Genomic DNA, 10,659 nt, shown 5'->3' with positions numbered 1-10,659 from the left:
TCTGATCCGTTAGCAGGGTTTTATTTTCTAACCAGCTCCTCCTTGTTGCTCTGCACTCTTTTTTGCTCCTATTTTTAATTTGTACTTTCATGTTATATTTTATGTATTCCTTTACCTTTCTGTAATGGGTTTATTAGTATATGAACATTATTATTACTTTTTGTGAGTTCGTTTTTTTTTTTTGAGAGGTTTTTGTTATATGGCACATGCACTCGCCAAAAGACAGAGAGAGACAGAGAGACAGAAAGCGAGATATCACCCCGAGGGGAGATGGCCACACCACAATCCCTTCTCCATTCTCCTCTTGGGATCTTGGGCACGCACGCACACGTGCCTGGCGTGAGTTTAAGCCACTGGGTCTGGGACTTGAACTGCAGTCGACTCCATGGGAGTCTAGCAACATAGACATTATGCCAACTGCTGGTCCCAAGTATATCTTTTAAAAATTTGTTTGTTTAGCTCTTCCAGCCCCAGGCTCCTTGGTGGCCAGAAGTTTCTGTGCAGACATGGCCAAGTCCAAGAGCCATGCCACACACAACCAGTCCCCAAAATGGCGCAGAAATGACATCCAGAAACCCCGATCACAAAGATATGACTCTCTCAAGGGCGTGGACCTCAAGTTCCCAAGGAACATACACTTTGCGAAGAAGCACAACAGGAAGGGCCTGAAGAGGATGCAGGCCAGCAATGCCAAGGCCGTGAGTGTGCGAGCGGAGGCCATCGTGGCCCCTGGAAAGCCTGGAGAGGCTCAGAAGGGTGTCCCGAAGGGCAGCAGTAGACTTGCCCACATAGCCCACCCTAAGATCGGAACTGTGCTTGTGCCCGTCTCGCCAAAGGCCTCAGGCTCTCTTGGCCAAAGGACAAGGCCAAGACTCAGACCAGGGCCTCAACCAAGGCCCAGGCCTCAGTTGCAGCTCCATCTTCAGTTCCAGCTCCAGCTCAGGCTCCAAAAGCTGTCCAGGCCCCACGAAAGCTCCGCAGCAGAGGCCTCTGCCAGTATGAGGACAGGACTGGTGATGCCAGGACTGCTCTCTGTGTGGGACTAGTTCCTCCTGTGCTATTTGTACAAATAAACCCGAGGCAGGGGGGAAAAGTTATTATCGTTATTCAAAAATTTGCTATAGCATCTGCGTGTTCACTAGAGAGAGACAGAGACAGAGACAGAGAGAATGTCACAGGGTCCAGGACTTGAACTGCCATGTGGGAGTCCAGCAACATAACTGCTATGGGCTCTGCTGGTCCCTCTAGTGCTTTTCTTTTCTTTCTTTTCTTTTCTTTTCTTTCTTTCTTTCTTTCTTTCTTTCTTTCTTTCTTTCTTTTTTTTTTTTTTTGTGGAGAGGTTTTTGCTATCGGGCGCGTGTGCTCGCCAGAAAGACAGAGAGAGACAGAGAGACAGAAAGTGAGAAATCACCCCCCCAGGAGGGATGGCCACGCTGCAATCCCTTCTCCTCCATTCTCCTTTCGGGATCTTGGGCACACACGCACATGTGCCTGGTGTGAGTTTAAGCCACCGGGTCCAGGACTTGAACCACAGTGGACTACTTGGGAGTCCAGCAACATAGCCATTACGCTAACTGCTGGTCCCCCTCTAGCGCTTTCCTGATATGTCTATTCCAAAGGTGAAAAGACATCGAGAGGTAGTAAGCTCCCTGTCGTACTATTCACATGAACTCTACAATGATGTGTATTTGAGGGGTGGGAGGTGAAGAATATGGAGAGGTTAGAAGAGAGAACGTGTCATTAATTAGGATTAGATTTGGCTGTGGGGAACAGAAGCCCCAAACGGTAGTGGTTTACACATGGACACCTCCATCTCTCTCCCATAAAAGTCTAAAGATGGCTGGTCCAGGGCTGGCATGGTATCTCCGCTCTGCCTGATCCTCACGGGTCCATCCTCATTCACATCTGCTTTCCCTATGGCGTGGCTCTCAGTCTCGTGGTCCAAAGTGGTGGCCACCTTATTCACATTCCGGGGAGCAAGATGGAAGAGGGGACTGAGTCAGATGGATGGGGGGATAAAGATGGAAAGATTTTCAGAAACTGCCACGGGATGTTCGTGCTCTCATTTCATTGGCCAGAACTTAGTCACATGACCACACCTAGTGGCAAAGGAGAATGGGAAAAGTAGTCGTCGTCCAGGGTGGTCCCGGTCCCTTCCACCTTTGGGGAAGAGGAGAGGGAACGCTGAGGGACGATCAGCAGTCTCTCTCGTAGATGCTATGTCTGACGCCTTTCAGGTCTAAAAGTCCATGAATTTGTGATTCCCTCTCCAACACTGCAGCCAACGCCGGAATGCTCGCTCTTGACCCAGAGCAGGTGTCTGAGCGGAGCAGGGCAGGCGAGGCTGTGCAGGGAAGGCAGGGAGGGTGCAGAGAGGTGCCAGACATTGGAAAGGGGCTGACTGAGCACCATCCGCTATCTGGAAGCTTCTCTCTGGTAGCACGGTGCTCAGCAAACTGCACATTGCCTCCCCTTGGGGCAGTGAAACCTCCCCAGGTGGGAACACTCTGACATGTGTGCTTGCAGGGTGTTTCCGTATCCACAGGAAAATGGAGGTGGAGCTGTCGGTCCACAGGGTCAGGATTTACCTGCTTTGTGAAGGGATTCACTCTGGAACTCAGAATCAGGAACACGCTTCCCTGCAGCCGAGCTCCGCTGAGCTCCCTTGTCTGCCAGCATCCGGGTGATGCAGGCCCTCTGCAGTGTTTGCCCGCTTGTCCTTATGATGGCTCCGCCTCCTTTGGGAACTTGGTCTCCTTTTCCTCTGAGGAGAATCCCTCCACACCCAGCTTTCCATCCTTGTGGTTTTGGTGGAACTAACTCCACCCCTCCAGCCCCACCAGGTGTATGGATTCGATCCTCAGGCCCAGCTAATCAGTCCCAGTGATTGAATCCAAGGTTGGATCAGAGGCTAGACTAGGTCACAGAGACAGCTCTCGAACTTTTGCTGAAATTTCTGGGGTGTGGAGAGAGGTGCGCTTTTTCTGCCGAGAGTGCTAAGCAGATAAGAGGCAAATCTGGAGTGGCTGGCGGCCATCTTCGTCCCTTGTAGAAAGCACTCTCTTAAGAATGACATGAGGCCACCCCAGAGGACAGCAGTACAGAGAATGGAGACTGACACATTTCCAATGATATTACTTGGGCTGCTAGATCCAGCCATGTCTGAGCAGCTACATAGATGTTCACAGAGGTTGCGTATGTGTGAACACATCCTTCTCCTTGCTTTCCTCGTGTCACTGCGTGTCGTATTTGAATGAGGTCCTCGGTGAGAGGCGGCGGTAGACGTGTTAGGACTGAGAGCCAGGTAAGTGGATCATCCGGACTGAGATCCTCGGACAATGAGGGGAGGAACTCTCCTTCAGCACTGGGGGGTCCTGGGTCCTGGGTGGCTGGGAGCTCACCTTGAGGGAGAGAAGCCAAAGCCAATGGGTCGGCTCAGTACTCCGAGGATGAGGGCGGGAAACCCTGTCTGCATGGCAGCTCTTCACTACCTTGGGCCCAGGCCGAGGTGAACCTGCTGGCGGGGAGGAAGCCCTCTCCCAGTCCCTCGGGGTGAGCAGAGAAAGAGAGAGGCCTGTGGGGCCAGGTGCAGTGGAGCGTCAGGAGCAGGCACTCTGAAATCCCAGACCTCTGAGTCCTTCCGAGCTCAGAGGCCCAGCCTGGAGAACCCAGGGTTACACTGTGAACGCTTCTCTCTTACTCTGCCTCTTTTTCATGACCCTATGTATTTTTTTAATTTAAAATAATTATTTTTAAAATTTTATTATCTTTTTATTTTTAAGAGAGATTTTTGCTCCAGGGTGTCTATGCTCACTGGAGACAGAGAGAGAGAGACAGAGAGACAGAAGTGAAAAACCCCCCCAGGGCTAATGGCCATGCCACAATCCCGTCTCCATTCTCCTCTTGGGATCTTGGGCACACACACACACACACACACACACACATGTGCCCAGCGTGAATTTTAAGCCACCGAGTCCAGTGCTCTAACTGTGGTCAACTACGTAGGAGTCCAGCAATGTAACCATTACTCAGTCTGCTGGTCTCTATTACCATTATTTTTTAATCTGACCAAAGAAAGACAGAGACAAAGAGAAGTGAGAAAGCAAACTACAAGGTCTACAACTCCAAACTATGGTCAGCCATGTAGGAGTCCGGCACGTGGGGTCTCAGGATTTCACCTTTTCTTTTTTTTTGAGAGGTTTTGGCTATAGAGTGCGTGTGCTCGCCAGAAAGACAGAGAGGACAGACAGAAAGCAAAACATCACCCTCCGTGGGGGATGGCCACACCACAATCCCTTCTCCGTCTCCTCTCGGGAGATCTTGGGTATGCATGCACATGTGCCCTGAGTGAGTTTAAGCCACTGAGTCCGGGACTCGAACTGTGGTCGCCTACATGGGAGTCTAGCGACATAGCCATTATGCCAACTGCTGGTCCTGCAGGATTTCACCTTCTAAGCCATCTCAGATCCTTTCTGGAAGGTGGGCGGGCAGCACATCACGATGTCCGAGAGCTGAGATTATCTCTGGGACCTCAGAGGCAGGAGTAGGACTGAGGGGACCCCGCTTGTCTCCACCTGCTCTCCTCTGGGGCCCTCATGTGTGTGAGTGTGCGTGGGGATATTGATGTGTGTGCATGTGACTATATGAGTGTGTATATGAGCACTCGGGGGGGCCGTGTGGGAGTGGTGTGCGTCAGTGCATCGATGTGTGTGTAGATATGAGAGCGTGTAATCCGAGTGTGTGAGTAGGGTGTGGTTTGTGCACTGGTGTGAGGTGCATGAGAGTACTCGCGCGTGTGAGCTGAGAGCTGAGTGCAATTCTGTCCTCCCCGCAGCACCAGCATGAGCATTAGAACTACTGGGATGACGAGACTAGCAGATGGCGCAATGGTTAGGTCACTGGACTACCACAAAGTCGACTGTGGTTTGAGGCCTGGACCCCGTGGCTGAAATATCATGCCGGGCGTGTGTACACGTGTGCTCAAAGTCCTGAGAGGAGAATGGAAGAGAAGGGATTGCAATGTGGCCCTCCACCTGGGGTGTGTGTGTGTGGGGGGGTGATTTCTCATTTCTCTCTCTCTCTCTGGTGAGCAAACGCAAAAACCTCTATAGCAAAAACCTCTCTCAAAAACCAAAATAACAGGGGCCGGCAGGTGGTGTGGTGGCTAAGGGCACTGGACTCCCACATGGCTGACTGTGGTTTGAGTCTAGGACCTGGTGGTTTGCTTTCTCACTTTCCCTGTCTCACTCACTCTGTCCCTCTCAGGTCAAATTAAACTAACTAACTAAATGAATAAGTAAATAAATAAAATAATTCCTTAAATACAAAACTGGGATGGAGGCAGGACCTGGTCCGTGGCCCTGCAGGTACCCAGGCTCCTAGGTGTGCCCACACCCAGGCGGTGGGACCCTTGGGCATCCCTTCTGGCCCTTCTTCCTCAGTCCCCGATCCCCCTTCTCATGCTGGTCTTGGCTGGTGTCCTGGTCCCTGCAGTGCCAGCTGGGGCCCAGGGGCCCAGGGACCCACCCTCTCAGGAGGGGGATGTCAGCCACATGGGACGGAGAGAATGCTGATGCGTCAGAGGCTCTTGGGAAACTTTCTCTCTGACAATGGGGAGCTGAAAATCCCCAGGCCTTGGCCAGGGACAAACAAGGTCACGGGCTGCGTGCGCTGGGATCCGCCGGGAGACTGGGATGTGCTCTCTGCTGCCCTCTTGTGAGTGTCTGTCCCTTGCAGAGGCCGAGGGAAGCCAAGCCCGCCTACCTCTGCAGAGGGCCGCCCTCAGGATTCATGCCTGAGCGGGGCCACAGGTGGTCCAGGTGGGTGATCCCCAAGGCCAGGAATTGCAGATTGGTCTCTCCTAGGTGCTTACTGTCCCAGGAAAATGCGTGCACGGACTGGCTGAAGTCACAGGGGAAACTGAGAGCTGTGTGTCAGCAGTGAGCATCGTGTGTTGGTGTTCCAGGGAGGAAGGCGATGAGTCTGCTGCACGGACAGCACTGGCAGCCAGATGGCTGAGCCCTGGGGCTTGCTCTGCCATGGCTTCATAGGGAGTAAGTCCTGGCCTTTTTCCAGTTGACTGGGCTGTCCCAGGAGGAATTAGCTGTCTCCACATTGGGGCGACAGGGTCAGCTGGGAGGCAGACGGCAGGGACTGGAACCCCAGCACCCAGACTCATTCTTCTACACTGTGCTGAGCTGGCCCATGCCTGGGCACAAGATGACAGGACACAGGCACGCCCAAGAGCCCGAGGGGGTGAGTGGGTGTCCCAGACACCTCCTCTCCACTACTGCCTCTGCTAGGGGTCATTACCCACCTTGCCAGATGAGGACACCAGGGTTCAGAGGCTGGAGTTGCCCGAAGGCATGGCTCCAGCAAGTCCAAGCGTCGCTCACTGAATCCCAGAACTTGTCCAGGAGCCTAGGTGCTCTTCAGTGACAGGAGAGCTCCCTGGGGATCCCACGGCCCTCAGCGAGACAGGGTCCCCTGATTCCCACACAGGGATCCCTAATGAGGATAGCTTGTCCCTTTCTTCTAGCTACCCAGTGTGGATAAAGGAAAACACAGATGAGAAGAAAGAAAGCAAAAGCACTCGAGGTATCACCAGGGCCTGAGCCCACTCCCCGATAGACTCGTCCACTCTGCCCTCCTCCTTCTCCTCCTCCTCCTTCTCCTTATTTATTTATTTATTTATTTATTTTGTCTTAGGGCGCATATGCTCACCAGAGAGAAACAAAGACAGTGAGAGTGAAAGTGTGGAACCACCCCCCAGGCAGATGGCCATGCCACAATCCCTTCTCCTCCATTCTCCTCCCGGGATCTTAGGCACAAATGCACATACCCCTTGATTTTCAAGCCACTGGGTCTGGGACCATGTGGGAGTACACATGCTGCAACCCCTACGCCAACTGCTGGCCCCACACTTTGCCTTTCTTGAGTCTACATAGATTCCTCTACTGCTGCTTCCTCTAGTACTGAACCTCCTCCCTGATCCTCAGTGTGGCCTCACCCAGTCTGCCTTCAACTCTTGCTGGAGCCAAGATGTCCCTACTCCTAGCCCGACAGCCTGTGAATTTTACCCTCCAATGTGGTTTCTTCCCCGTTGTGCCTGCCTCAGTGACAATGTGGGCCGCAAGTACCAGGATCCCTTTCCTGAACGAGATGACTTCACCAGCCACCCCATGCTCTAAGACCATCTGTGGTTCTCAGGCCTAGAGGAGAAGGGCCACAAGTCTTAGCCTGGCACTGAAGGCCCCACTCTACAAGGCCCCCATGCCATCCCGGCCACTGTTCCTCCACAGCAGAGGCCTACAGGAGTGGCTGGTGTCCTGTAGGGCCAGCCTCCCCAGTAGTCCCTGAACTGTGAGAGTGGAAGCTGGATCCACTCTCTCGTCCCAGTGCTTGGTCTGGCCTGCTTCATGGGGCCTCCCAGCAAATGTTCACCAAAATGAACTGAACAGGTTTGACCAAACTGATTCACTCCGGAGCCTGCCTTCTGTCTAGGCATCCTGCTGCCTGCATCCCGAGGATCCACGCCTGGTCCCCAGACTCCCTAAAAGGCAGCACTGCTTGAACACCCAGCTCTCCAGTGGGAAAACAGGCCCAGAGACAGGCGTGCTTTTCCAGCCCAGTCCTAGCCGCTGCCCCAGGCTGTAGGGCGTGCCTGCTGGCTGCTGCTTGTCTGTCCCCCTCTCTGCCTCTCTCTTTCACACTTCCTCCTCCATCTGGGCCCACAGGCCCCTTCGTTCCTGTCCTACTTCAGGCTCAGCCTCAGCCTCAGGGCCAAGGCAGTGCAGGGCTGGGCCCCAGCTGTCTTAGGCGCTGCAGGGATGGGTTCTCTAAAGAACAGGCACGCCCCTGCTCTTTCATGTGGCTGAACAAGACTCAGCAGGCCGATTTTAGGCTGCAAAAGTCAAGTTCCTGAAACGAGCTTGATCTGACACAGCACTCCAGAACCCCGGCCTGGGGACTTAGGCCCCAGGACCATCACAGGCCTGGTGTGTGACTTTGGGTAGGGAGCTTCCCTGGCTGAGCCTCAGCTTCCACGTGGTGCAGTGGGCATGCGAATACCCCCCTCAGTGTCGCAGGACAGCACCCACAAACCACAAAGCCACTGATGGAGGGAAATGGGATAGTTTTGCCCTGTGGGACTGGCAGTGGCCTTGTCCAGAGGCTGGAGGAACGTGCAGAGGAACAGACGCTGTCCTGGCCCAGTCTCTGGTTTTTCTGGTTAGGGTGTGTTCGAGGGGGTGGGGGAGATGTGGAAAGGCGCTTGTGAAGGCGGGTGGGGCCTCCGTTGGGAGCTGCTCTGGGATCCCAGAGGGGCTGCTGAGTCACTCTCCTCTTTATTGTTCTCTTAAAAAAAAGAAAAAAGCCTTAATTACCTTTTTCTGCTTACAAAAGCAGTCCATACTCATTGTATAAAGTTCAAACAACACCGAGGTCTGCAGGGGAGGGGGCGGGTCCCCCATGTTCCCGCTCCCCAGGTGCAACCACTGCAGTCATCTTGGTGTATGTTCTTCCAGAGCGTTCTTCTGATAAACTGATGTCTCTTTATTCATTAGAGAAGCGTGTTCCTAGAAGACGATTTCAAGTAATGCGTGTCGCCTCCCCGTGCTCCTCTCAGAACCAACCGCTACTAACGCTTTGTCAGGGTATGGTTTCAGATCCACAACCGAGAAATGATGACCAACACAGAAGCCAAGGTTGCCAGGGTACAAATGCCAGGCCTACGGATGACTACCTGGGTGACCGTGGGCAAGGTACTTAACCTCTCTGGGCTCCATTTTATTCAGCTAGAAGATCATGATAGAGCCTGTTTCTACATGTGCTGAAAGAATTCACAGAGAGCATTTTCTGAGCTTAGCATACGATAAGGCTTAGCAAGGGTTAGCTATGGTCAAACACACACACACTGTCTTATTATTATTTTTTTAAGGTTTTTGCCATGGGGTGCATGCCCTCGCCGGAGGGAGGGAAGGTGTGCTCGTCAGGGTGGATAGCCACAGATCTCGGGCATGCACGCACATGTGCCCTGTGTGAGTTTCAAGTCACTGCGTCCGGGACTCAAACTGCTGTCGGCCATGTGAGAGTCTAGTGCTTTAACTGTCATGCCACCTGCTGGCCTCCACACAGTCTTTCTGTCCCCAAATGAAAGCAGGACGGTACCTGTTTGGGCTGGAGGCAGAACTATGTGGAAAGGTGCATCGCAGGGAGCCCAGCGTTTGCATTAGAGATGACAAGACTTTGGAAGAAAGGCACCTCAGCACAGGAGCCCCGGCCACCTCTGTGAGGCAGTTGTAGCTGACTTGCCTCAGCAAGGCTGGAGCTTTCAAAGCAGGGCAGGTGATGGGGTTTCTTTAGCTAGGGCAGGTCAGCCCACCTGGAGCTTCCATTGCCCTTCCCTCCCTCCCCTGTGTACATCCCATGACCCATGTGGCACTTTCTGTTTTGACAGGCAGGTGGCATGGGGGTTAAGGTGCTGGACTCCCACAGGGCTGACTGCAGTGCAAATCCAGGACTTGGCAGCTTGCTCTTTCACTTTCCTTTGGTCTGTCTGTCTCTGTTCAAATAAATAAATAATAATAATAAATAAAATCAAGTAATTCTTTTTGTTATTTTTTAAAGAATCATTCCATCTAACTTTATTTATTTATTTATATTTCTTAATTTGACCAGAGAGGGACAGAGTGAGAGAGAGAGAGAAAGTGAGAAAGCAAGCCACCAGGTCCAGGACTCAAACCGCGGTCCGCCACGTGGGAGTCCAGTACCCTTAACCACCACTCCACCTGCTTTTCCTCAAATTAAATAATTCTTAAAAACAAAACAAAACTGCTTGCTACAATGTTTCACTCTTTACTCCCCCTCAAACCCTTTTTGTCCTCCAATCTCCCAGACCCAGTGAAGGCACCAAAACACTGCCCTTTGCTGATGTCCGACCCAGGGACCGGTGAGTGAACTCGCCTGACGTCCCCCTGTCCCGTGTCTGCTGCATCTGGGTGCTGTGGGCACTCAACTCTCTCCCCCTCCAGCCGCCCCCTACCTCTCCTCGGCCGCCCTCTAGTCCATTTACACCCCACTCGGGAGCAGATGTTTGAAGTGGCCTCTGATGGCTTCCAGTAGGTGAAGCGAGGCTCGGATGGTGGTGTCCTAGAAATACACTCACAGCCTGGCTCCTAGTCGCTGTGAATGTGACCTTGTTTGGGAAAAGGATCTTTTCAGGCGTATTATTTGTTAAGGATCTTGGGGAGAGATCATCCTGGATGATCTGGTGGGCCCTAGATTCCATGGCAAATGTCCTTATAAGAGACAGACGCAGGGGAGAGGAGGCCATGTGACCACGCAGGCAGATGTGAGAGCCGAGGAATGCTTGGAGCCAGCAGTGGGGGCGCAGAAGAGGCCAGGGACACACAGGCACAAGCGGCCTGCAGAGGGAGCAGGCCTGCTGACACCTGGACTGTTGACTCTGGCCTCCAGATGTGAGGGAAGCCACTCCTGTTGTTTTAAGCCACCAGCTTGTGGTAATTTGTTACGACAGTCACAAGAAGCAAATACAGGTAACATATGTGTCGTTAAAAAGTCACAACGAGGTCAAATGTGTCCTGAAGTCTTGGCTTTTATAAGTAACCATGTTTATTGGGTTCCCTTGTATTTTCAGGG

General features: G+C 52.8%; 1 pseudogene; it reads left to right on the top strand.

Annotated features, from left to right (window-relative positions):
- The first annotated feature begins 506 nt into the window (after window positions 1-506).
- On the top strand, window positions 507-10,122 carry LOC102500291 (60S ribosomal protein L29 pseudogene; annotated as a pseudogene).
- The last annotated feature ends 537 nt before the right edge of the window (window positions 10,123-10,659 follow it).

This window comes from Tupaia chinensis, unplaced genomic scaffold, assembly GCF_000334495.1.
Source record: "Tupaia chinensis unplaced genomic scaffold, TupChi_1.0 Scaffold000303_1, whole genome shotgun sequence".
Lineage (NCBI taxonomy): Eukaryota > Metazoa > Chordata > Mammalia > Scandentia > Tupaiidae > Tupaia > Tupaia belangeri.
This window is presented reverse-complemented; position numbering and strand designations above follow the sequence as displayed.